At 44.2% G+C, this 12,241-nt stretch overlaps 1 protein-coding gene across 1 annotated transcript in view; it reads right to left on the minus strand.

Annotated features, from left to right (window-relative positions):
• Positions 1-11,983, minus strand: part of LOC120998335 (gastrula zinc finger protein XlCGF26.1-like) — a 31,382-nt gene extending 19,399 nt beyond the window's left edge. The window contains exon 1 of the mRNA XM_040428997.1: positions 11,931-11,983. The gene's annotated coding sequence lies outside the window, so the exon portion shown is untranslated. The remainder of the gene's footprint in view (positions 1-11,930) is intronic.
• Positions 11,984-12,241: the final 258 nt, after the last annotated feature.

Here is a 12,241-nt window from a genome sequence, read left to right on the forward strand (position 1 = left end):
GCGGCAGCAGCAGTAGTAGTGGTGTCAGAATTATTGAATATAAAAATATACGAATTACAATATAGACAGATATATGTGCTGTTTGGGAGCCATCTTGTCAGATTGTAAAAGGGCAAAGGGAGTTCAATGTCCTTTGGACTGAAACTCACTAACCAAGAGATTAAGGATCTAAGTAGAGACTTAGGAGTGTTTGTACAATCTGCTCTGGTGAGAAGAAGGTTTCTACAGACACAATAAAAGGCACATGATTAGATAAGAAAAGTAGGACGAACCTAAAGTTACGATGTATTGTAAGATTTATATTAGTAATCATGTAAATGGATTTCGGGTTTTATATCATAGGTTTTAAATACGTGGATTTTAAATGACTAGAAGTGTGGTGAAGACCTATTCATCTAGTGTTAGACTAGAGGTGAAAGCAGAGATATCTATGGCTGTCGGGATCAGACGCTGGGCTATCATTTTCCTTTCTTTCAGGGATATTATTTATGTGCACAGGTTCAGCGTTGCTGATAGTTTTTTAGCACGATATTTGTCGCAGGTCTTGGAAAAACCAATAGAGAATATTTTTACATGTTTGGAGTCTGGTTATTTGGGGGTGAGGAAGACCCTATTGATTCCTTGGACCCTACAAATGGTTTGGAATAAGCTTAAGAGGATTTTGAAAGTCTCCTACCCTTTTGCTTTCACCCCTCTGTGGGAGAACAGGAATCTGACGGAATTCTTTAAAATCTCAGATTTTGTCTACTTGTTACGTAGGGGGGTGGTTAATGTGGGTCATCTCTTTGTATGTGGACACTTTAAATCTTTTTCTGATTATAATTTCACCGATAGTTCATTATTAGATGTGTTTATGTACTCACGGTTAAAACACGCGTAGGAGGCCTCTAGGAAGAAAGGGTATACAGGGAGTGCAGAATTATTAGGCAAGTTGTATTTTTGAGGATTAATTTTATTATTGAACAACAACCATGTTCTCAATGAACCCAAAAAACTCATTAATATCAAAGCTGAATATTTTTGGAAGTAGTTTTTAGTTTGTTTTTAGTTTTAGCTATTTTAGGGGGATATCTGTGTGGGCAGGTGACTATTACTGTGCATAATTATTAGGCAACTTAACAAAAAACAAATATATACCCATTTCAATTATTTATTTTTACCAGTGAAACCAATATAACATCTCAACATTCACAAATATACATTTCTGACATTCAAAAACAAAACAAAACAAATCAGTGACCAATATAGCCACCTTTCTTTGCAAGGACACTCAAAAGCCTGCCATCCATGGATTCTGTCAGTGTTTTGATCTGTTCACCATCAACATTGCGTGCAGCAGCAACCACCGCCTCCCAGACACTGTTCAGAGAGGTGTACTGTTTTCCCTCCTTGTAAATCTCACATTTGATGATGGACCACAGGTTCTCAATGGGGTTCAGATCAGGTGAACAAGGAGGCCATGTCATTAGATTTTCTTCTTTTATACCCTTTCTTGCCAGCCACGCTGTGGAGTACTTGGACGCGTGTGATGGAGCATTGTCCTGCATGAAAATCATGTTTTTCTTGAAGGATGCAGACTTCTTCCTGTACCACTGCTTGAAGAAGGTGTCTTCCAGAAACTGGCAGTAGGACTGGGAGTTGAGCTTTACTCCATCCTCAACCCGAAAAGGCCCCACAAGCTCATCTTTGATGATACCAGCCCAAACCAGTACTCCACCTCCACCTTGCTGGCGTCTGAGTCGGACTGGAGCTCTCTGCCCTTTACCAATCCAGCCACGGGCCCATCCATCTGGCCCATCAAGACTCACTCTCATTTCATCAGTCCATAAAACCTTAGAAAAATCAGTCTTGAGATATTTCTTGGCCCAGTCTTGACGTTTCAGCTTGTGTGTCTTGTTCAGTGGTGGTCGTCTTTCAGCCTTTCTTACCTTGGCCATGTCTCTGAGTATTGCACACCTTGTGCTTTTGGGCACTCCAGTGATGTTGCAGCTCTGAAATATGGCCAAACTGGTGGCAAGTGGCATCTTGGCAGCTGCACGCTTGACTTTTCTCAGTTCATGGGCAGTTATTTTGCGCCTTGGTTTTTCCACACGCTTCTTGCGACCCTGTTGACTATTTTGAATGAAACGCTTGATTGTTCGATGATCACGCTTCAGAAGCTTTGCAATTTTAAGAGTGCTGCATCCCTCTGCAAGATATCTCACTATTTTCTGAGCCTGTCAAGTCCTTCTTTTGACCCATTTTGCCAAAGGAAAGGAAGTTGCCTAATAATTATGCACACCTGATATAGGGTGTTGATGTCATTAGACCACACCCCTTCTCATTACAGAGATGCACATCACCTAATATGCTTAATTGGTAGTAGGCTTTCGAGCCTATACAGCTTGGAGTAAGACAACATGCATAAAGAGGATGATGTGGTCAAAATACTCATTTGCCTAATAATTCTGCACGTAGTGTATTTGTCCACGGGAGAATGCATTTTTGGATTTTTGCTATGCCCAGACAGAAGAGAGGGTTAAGATAGCTGGTTTATATAGCAAACTTCGAACAGCACTGGCAACTGTAACTCTGAATAAAAGCTCAAGTAAATGGGAGCAAGAGTTGCATTGCCCACCATTACAATGGTCTAGTATATATAGGAATGTAAGAAAGGCTAAACTCTCTAATGCCCATAGATTATCTATCGGTTGTACGCCAAAAACCCAAGTGAAATTCTCCCAAAATAAAGGCCGAGACTGCTGCTGCCTGAAATGTGGATATGTGAACGCGGATTTCAGGCATTTACTTTGGGAATGTAGTAAAATAAAAAGGTATTGGGAACAAGTTTGTTGCAGCCCTACAAAAGGAGGCCACTTCGAGGTATAGTCCTAGGATGGTGACAGTGCTGCTGGGAGATTATGTTTCAGATATGGAAGTCCCGACCCGGGTCAGACAGATCTGGATGAGGGGTTTGATGGTGGCAAAAGATATTTTAGTTAGAGATTGGGGTTCTGTCTCCCCACCTTCGTTAAATGAATGGAGACTGTACCTCCAACAAATCAAAGTTTATGAGGATATGGAAAGGAAACGGAGAGCGGCACGTGTGACTGCTCAGATATAGTCATTAGTGAAACCGTGTCGGTTTCTATCAGAGTTGAAGTGACGGGAAGGGGTGGGTGGATATAGTATTACTGTATGTAGTAATTGTGAATTTACAGTCCTATTTATAATTTTTGTAGGATTTTGTTATATGTTATGGGATAGTTGATTACTGTTGTATAGTGGCTATCCTGTATTGGCTGTTTTTTTTTTACTATTATAATATGTGCTGTTTTGTATCATGAAGAAAACAAAATAAATAAATTTAATTAAAAAAAAAGAATAGAGGTGAAAATTCCGATGTATGTCAGAGACCAGGGTAGTTAATTAGTTAGTTTTTAGAAAATCTCTTGAAGGGGAATTGTAAACACAAGTGTTCAGAAGCAAACAAGGGATTTTCACAGAGACAATAAGGAGAAGTGTTTTACGAAACTGTTTTTCTCTAAATGAATAGGAAAAGGCAATTGTAATGTAATGTGTGTTTTTAATAGAAAAGGTCTTAGTCCTGTCTGGGGGTGTATACTTAGGATGTCTGTGGGAATAGAGGTCTAATCCCTGATACACATTCATGTTTGGGTTCTATTTCCCTTAAGGCCCCTTTCACACAGGTGAGAATTCCGCGCGGGTGCAATGCGTGAGGTGAAAGCATTGCACCCGCACTGAATGCCATTCACTTCAATGAGGCTGTGCAGATAAGCGGTGATTTTCACGCATCACTTGTGCGTTGCGTGAAAATCGCAGCTGTATATTCAGAGTTTTTCACACAACGCAAGCCCCATAGAAATGAATGAGGCTGCGTGAAAATCGCAAGCAAGTGCGGATGCAATGCGATTTTCACGCATGGTTGCAAAAAGATGATGTTAGTAAATTGATTAAAGTCAATTTACTGTATTATTTTCCCCTATAATATGGTTATAAAGGAAAATAATAGCATTCTTAATACAGAATACTTACTGAAGTGTTGCTTGAGGGGTTAAACAATAAAAACAATTAACTCACCTCATCCACTTGACCGCGCAGTCGCCATCGTCTTCTTTGCGGACCTGCAAAAGGACCTTTGATGACGTAATCGCGCTCACCACGTGGTGAGTGCGATTAAGTCATCAAAGTTCCTTTAGCAGGTCCTCAAAGAAGAAGAAAGAAGACGATGCCGACTGCGCGATCAAGTGGATGAGGTGAGTTAATTGTTTTTATTTTTTAACCCCTCAAGCAACACTTCAGTAAGTATTCTGCATTAAGAATGCTATTATTTTCCTTTATAACCATATTCAGTGAAGAATTTCGGGTCTGGGTACCACATTTAGTTTTTTATCACGCGCATGGTAAAACGCATTGCACCTGCGCGATGAAAACTGAACAACGGAACGCAATCGCAGTCAAAACTGACTGAAATTGTGTGCGCACTCGCGCGGGTTTCCCGCAATGCACCTAAAACGCATCAGGAGAAAATCCGGGACGCCTGTGTGAAAGAGGCCTAAGAATAACATAAGAGCTAGCTATAATTGCAAAATTTTGTTACATAGACCTCCAGTGCCATCTATTGGTGGGGTTGAAGTAAGACATGAGTTGTGAAATAGATGGGGGAGTAACACAAATGAGGTCATTAGTTATTGATAAACCTGACCAAGCCCCATTTCAGAGAAGGATAAAAGGTGGCATGAGTTCACAGGGGGGATCCATCCAGGTTCACTCAGATCCATCCATTCAGTTCTATCCAGGGAGAGCAATCGATTTAGATCGAACCACACATTCAGATGATCCACCTATTGATCCATTAGTCAACCCATCTAATGAGGCCACAACAATAAGGAGACTAATAGGACAGACCAGACTACACTCCTGAGCCTTAACTCTGATCTCTTCCAGTCAGATTCTGTGGTATAGTATACATTTCTATTTATTTTAGGAAATTAGTTAATCATATTTTATATACAGTACAGACCAAAAGTTTGGACACACCTTCTCATTCAAAGAGTTTTCTTTATTTTCATGACTATGAAGGCATCAAAACTATCAATTAACACATGTGGAATTACTGTATATACATAACAAACAAGTGTGAAACAACTGAAAATATGTCATATTCTAGGTTCTTCAAAGTAGCCACCTTTTGCTTTGATTACTGCTTTGCACACTCTTGGCATTCTCTTGATGAGCTTCAAGAGGTAGTCACCTGAAATGGTTTTCACTTCACAGGTGGGATTTCTTGCCTTATAAATGGGGTTGGGACCATCAGTTGCGTTGAGAAGTCAGGTGGATACACAGCTGATAGTCCTACTGAATAGACTGTTAGAATTTGTATTATGGCAAGAAAAAAGCAGCTAAGTAAAGAGAAACGAGTGGCCATCATTACTTTAAGAAATAAAGGTCAGTCAGTCAGCCGAAAAATTGGGAAAACTTTGAAAGTAAGGGCTATTTGACCATGAAGGAGAGTGATGGGGTGCTGCGCCAGATGACCTGGCCTCCACAGTCACCGGACCTGAACCCAATCGAGATGGTTTGGGGTGAGCTGGACCGCAGAGTGAAGGCAAAAGGGCCAACAAGTGCTAAGCATCTCTGGGAACTCCTTCAAGACTGTTGGAAGACCATTTCAGGGGACTACCTCTTGAAGCTCATCAAGAGAATGCCAAGAGTGTGCAAAGCAGTAATCAAAGCAAAGGGTGGCTACTTTGAAGAACCTAGAATATTACATATTTTCATTTGGTTCACACTTGTTTGTTATGTATATAATTCCATGTGTTAATAGTTTTGATGCCTTCATAGTCATGAAAATAAAGAAAACTCTTTGAATGAGAAGGTGTGTCCAAACTTTTGGTCTGTACTGTATATATAAATACACTGCTCAAAAAAATAAAGGGAACACAAAAATAACACATCCTAGATCTGAATTAATTAAATATTCTTCTGAAATACTTTGTTCTTTACATAGTTGAATGTGCTGACAACAAAATCAAATGGAAATCAAACTTTTCAACCCATGGAGGTCTGGATTTGGAGTCCCACTCAAAATTAAAGCGGAAAAACACACTACAGGCTGATCCAACTTTGATGTAATGTCCTTAAAACAAGTCAAAATGAGGCTCAGTAGTGTGTGGCCTCGACGTGCCTGTATGACCTCCCTACAACGCCTGTGCATGCTCCTGATGAGGTGGCGGACGGTCTCCTGAGGGATCTCCTCCCAGACCTGGACTAAAGCATCTGCCAACTCCTGGACAGTCTGTGGTGCAACATGACGTTGGTGGATAGAGCAAGACATCATGTCCCAGATGTGCTCAATTGGATTCAGGTCTGGGGAACGGGCGGGCCACTCCATAGCATCAATGCCTTCGTCTTGCAGGAACTGCTGACACACTCCAGCCACATGAGGTCTAGCATTGTCTTGCATTAGGAGGAACCCGGGGCCAACCGCACCAGCATATGGTCTCACAAGAGGTCTGAGGATCTCATCTCGGTACCTAATGGCAGTCAGGCTACCTCTGGCGAGCACATGGAGGGCTGTGCGGCCCTCCAAAGAAATGCCACCCCACACCATTACTGACCCAATGCCAAACCGGTCATGCTGGAGGATGTTGCAGGCAGCAGAACGTTCTCCACGGCGTCTCCAGACTCTGTCACGTCTGTCACATGTGCTCAGTGTGAACCTGCTTTATCTGTGAAGAGCACAGGGCGCCAGTGGCGAATTTGCCAATGTTGGTGTTCTCTGGCAAATGCCAAACGTCCTGCATGGTGTTGGGCTGTAAGCACAACCCCCACCTGTGGACGTCGGGCCCTCATATCACCCTCATGGAGTCTGTTTCTGACCGTTTGAACAGACACATGCACATTTGTGGCCTGCTGGAGGTCATTTTGCAGGGCTCTGGCAGTGCTCCTCCTGTTCCTCCTTGCACAAAGGCGGAGGTAGCGGTCCTGCTGCTGGGTTGTTGCCCTCCTACGGCCTCCTCCACGTCTCCAGATGTAATGGCCTATCTCCTGGTAGCGCCTCCATGCTCTGGACACTACGCTGACAGACACAGCAAACCTTCTTGCCACAGCTCGCATTGATGTGCCATCCTGGATAAGCTGCACTACCTGAGCCACTTGTGTGGGTTGTAGACTCCGTCTTATGCTACCACTAGAGTGAAAGCACCGCCAGCATTCAAAAGTGACCAAAACATCAGCCAGGAAGCATAGGAACTGAGAAGTGGTCTGTGGTCACCACCTGCAGAACCACTCCTTTATTGGGGGTGTCTTGCTAATTGCCTATAATTTCCACCTGTTGTCTATCCCATTTTCACAACAGCATGTAAAATTGATTGTCACTCAGTGTTGCTTCCTAAGTGGACAGTTTGATTTCACAGAAGTGTGATTGACTTGGAGTTACATTGTGGTGTTTAAGTGTTCCCTTTATTTTTTTGAGCAGTGTATATATATATATATATATATATATATTGCATCAACCATATTTTGTGGGTAGGATCTAGACTGAAATGGGGGGGGGGGGGAATTGTAACTGCAATATCAACTGCATCCTCTTCATTCTAAGGAGATCAATATATATCGTTGATATATATTTTCCTATCACTGTATCATCTCCAAAGAACTGTTTTTAGTTCAAGTCACATATGGTGGAATCTATATATACATACACTAGCAGAAGGATCCGGATTCGCACGGGTATATTTCATCTACTTCATTTTATGTTTCCATGTGTTGTAAAAAGATATTGACAGTTTCCCCATAACAGTGATCGCTACAGTAGCCGCCCCTTTAACAATGACCTCCACAGTGCCCACCCCTTTAACATTGAACACCACAGTGCCCTCCCCTTTAACAATGACCTTCACAGTGCCCGCCCCTTTAACAGTGCCTGCCCCTTTAGCATTGACCGCCCTTTTAACAGTGACTTTCACAGTGACCGCCCCTTTAACAGTGACATTCACAGTGACCGCCCCTTTAACAGTGACTTTCACAGTGCCCGCCCCTTTAATAACAGTGAGCTCCACAGTGCCCACCAATTTAATAACAGTGACCTCCACAGTGCCCACCCCTTTAATAACAGTGACCTCCACAGTGCCTGCCCCCTTTAAGCAGTAAAGAAAATGGCTGGGTTGTTTGGTATTGGCTAATGCAGGTCATTTTTTGGGAATATCTCAGGAACGGTACGTCCTAGAGAGCTGAGACCCGGTCTAAAACCTTCCCGGACACCTGATGTACCTGTGTGCCAAATTTGGTGAAGATCGGTCCAGTCGTTTGGTCGCGAATAAAGAACAAAGAGACAGACGTCTAGACAGACAGACAGAAACTCATTTTTATATATATATATATGGAAGGAAATATGATGAAAACCTGATGTCAGCTCAAATCTGATACGTCTATTGGCTGCGAGAAATCCAGTGTACGGGTAAGGATTTATTCAGATATCCAACTATATTATCGATTAGATTTATATTCTTTGGGTTATTTTGTGTTTATTAATTGCATATCATTGTTTATCACCATTTTATTGTCACAGATTTTATATTTTATTCTATTTGCACTGAATTATTAATAATAAATATATGAGGGACATTGTCCCACATAGAAGACTTATCAATAAACTGCAGTCATTGAGCATGGACTCCCATATTGTTGAGTGGATTAGGCAGTGGCTGAGTGACAGACAACAGAGGGTGGTAGTCAATGGAGTATATTCAGACCAAGGTCTTGTTACCAGTGGGGTTCCACAGGGATCTGTACTGGGACCGATTTTGTTTAATATCTTCATAAGTGATATTTGCAAAAGGCCTCGATGGGAAGGTTTGTCTTTTTGCTGATGACACAAAGATATGTAACAGGGTTGATGTTCCTGGAGGGAAACGCCAAATGGAAAAGGATTTAGGAAAACTAGAAGAATGGTCAGAACTCTGGCAACTGAAATTTAATGTGGATAAGTGCAAGATAATGCACCTGGGGCGTAAAAACCCAAGGGCAGAATATAGAATATTTGACACAGTCCTGACCTCAGTATCTGAGGAAAGGGATTTAGGAGTAATTATTTCAGAAGACTTAAAGGTGGGAAGGACAATGTAATAGAGCAGCACGAAATGCCAGTGAATGCTTGGATGTATAGGGAGAGGTATAAGCAGTAGAAAGAGTGAAGTGCTTATGCCGCTGTACAGAACACTGGTGAGACCTCACTTGGAGTATTGTGCGCAGTACTGGAGGCCATATCTCCAGAAGGATATAGATACTCTAGAGAGAGTTCAGAGAAGAGCTACTAAACTAGTACATGGATTGCAGGATAAAACTTACCAGGAAAGGTTTAAAGGACCTTAATATGTATAGCTTGGAAGAAAGAAGAGACAGAGGGGAGATGAGAGAAACTTTTAAATACATAAAGGGAATCAACTCGGTAAAGGAAGAGAGCATATTTAAAAGAAGAAAAACTACCACAAGAGGACACAGTTTTAAATTAGAGGGGCAAAGGTTTAAAAGTAATATAAGGAAGTATTACTTTACTGAGAGAGTAGTGGATGCATGGAATAGCCTTCCTGCAGAAGTGGTAGCTGCAAATACAGTGAAGGAGTTTAAGCATGCATGGGATAGGCATAAGGCCATCCTTCATATAAGATAGGGCCAGGGGCTATCCATAGTACTCAGTATATTGGGCAGACTAGATGGGCCAAATGGTTCTTATCTGCCGACACATTCTATGTTGTATATATTTTTTTTGTTGTCTTCAATTTAGCGCAGATAAAAGAGCTCTCATTAGCTCTTGTTTTGTTTATGGAAAAAGGTTGGAATTTCCATTATTATAGATCCTGACTCATTTACATAAATAAAAGACTGTTTTTTAGAGCAGTATAAATATTCTGACAGTGCCTCATGATGGGGGGGGGGGGGGGGGCAGCAGCAGTAGTGGCCTCATGATGGGGGGGGCAGCAGCAGTAGTGGCCTCATGATGGGGGGGGGCAGCAGCAGTAGTGGCCTCATGATGGGGGGGCAGCAGCAGTAGTGGCCTCATGATGGGGGGGGCAGCAGCAGTAGTGGCCTCATGATGGGGGGGGGGGGGCAGCAGCAGTAGTGGCCTCATGATGGGGGGGGCAGCAGCAGTAGTGGCCCCATGACGGGGGGGGGGGCAGCAGCAGTAGTGGCCTCATGATGGGGGGGGCAGCAGCAGTAGTGGCCTTATGATGGGGGGGGGGGGCAGCAGCAGTAGTGGCCTCATGATGGGGGGGGGCAGCAGCAGTAGTGGCCCCATGACGGGGGGGCGGCAGCAGCAGTAGTGGCCTCATGATGGGGGGGGGGCAGCAGCAGTAGTGGCCTCATGATGGGGAAGGGGGCAGGAGCAGTAGTGGCCTCATGACGGGGGGGGGGGCAGCAGCAGTAGTGGACCCATGACGGGGGGGATGGCAGCAGGCAGTAGTGGCCTCATGATGGGGAAGGGGGCAGGAGCAGTAGTGGCCTCATGATGGGGAAGGGGGCAGGAGCAGTAGTGGCCTCATGAAGGGGAAGGGGGCAGGAGCAGTAGTGGCCTCATGACGGGGGAGCAGCAGCAGTAGTGGCCTCATGACGGGGGGGGGTGGCAGCAGCAGTAGTGGCCTCATGATGGGGAAGGGGGGCAGCAGCAGTAGTGGACCCATGACGGGGGGTGTGTGGCAGCAGCAGTAGTGGCCTCATGATGGGGAAGGGGGCAGGAGCAGTAGTGGACCCATGACAGGGGGGGGGGGGTGGCAGCAGCAGTAGTGGCCCCATGACGGGGAGGGGGCAGCAGCAGTAGTGGCCTCATGATGGGGGGGGGCAGCAGCAGTAGTGGCCCCATGACGGGGGGGGGGGGGGCAGCAGGGGTGGCAGTAAGGCTGTGTTAACATCACTGTTTGTCTGATCCGTCTGAAGAACATAAAACAACAACAAAGAAACAATCCTGGATTTTGAGCATGAAGCCTCTTTCAGACGGTCAGTATGTGGTCAGTGTTTTGCTTCAGTATTTGATCAGTGGGTCCAAAACACAGATAAAATGTAATAGAAATATTTGCATCTCATGTGTGTTGGAGCCACTCCTGCTTTTGGCTTACAATTACTGATCAAATACTGATGCAAAACACTGACCAAACACTGAATAAATGAACATATTAGCTATGATGAATTTTGGTCGCGATAGAGAAACGATTTGTGTGGTTCACTCCGATAACCAAGGACGCGCTTCCTTACGGCAATCATCCAGCTGCCATGTTTGGTCCATCCAGCAAGTTTGGCCCGTCTGGTTTTAACCCTAATACAAGGAGTTATTTGACCCCAGGCGGCCAGCGTCCAACCTCCTGGAGGCCGAGAGGCCTCCACCACTATCAGTTCTGTGAGGACCTTACATGTCCGGGCTGCACTGAAGGGATCGCCGCGGGTCTACCCTTTGCCAACAGGCCAGCTCAACGTCGCTCGTCATAGGGATCGGGGATTGTAATACTGGAGCAGACTCAGTTATTCTCTAAAAGACTCATTTTTTCACTACAAGAATAATTTTTCAGATAAAACGACGATCAACTTGTGGTCAATTCTGCTGTACGAAGAATCAATGTATTTGCACTGCCCACAGAGGGTTAAACAAGACCGCTCTGTAACACTACAGTCAGGGCTCATCTAATCTGCAACAGAAACAGATCCGACAGCATACGGTGATCTGAGGGAACCCTAACTGATTGGCTAACAAGCGGTTAAATATCAATGTGGACAGCAATGAATAGAATTCAACATGAAGTACAGTGTGTCACAGAACACTAGTCTCAGAAAGTCATCAGAAGCTATTACCACATAAAGAAAGGGTTAACTAGAGCTCTAAGGTGGAGCCTCACCTGAAGAAACCTCCCAATTCCCTTCCTCCATTCATGACTCCATACCTGTGGTCACATGGACTGGAATGTCCTCCTCCACCTCACTCTTACACGGGGGATCGCCCATCATCCGCTCTTCTTCATCCTCCACTTTAATATCAGTCACATCTTCCCCCTGATTTGTCATCTGTAACAATTCAGGACAATACAGCAGACAGGTGGGAAATCTAACAGATCCACAGAAGGGACCCCCACAATCTATGACCCCTCTATGACTGCAGGACCCCCCTATATAGATGTGTATAGGGCTCAGCTCCATCTACCTGATGGTTCCCTGGGAGCTTCTCCTCTGGACAGTCCTGGGAATACAGAGGACG

Source organism: Bufo bufo, chromosome 4 (genome assembly GCF_905171765.1).
Source record: "Bufo bufo chromosome 4, aBufBuf1.1, whole genome shotgun sequence".
Classification (NCBI taxonomy): Eukaryota; Metazoa; Chordata; class Amphibia; order Anura; family Bufonidae; genus Bufo; species Bufo bufo.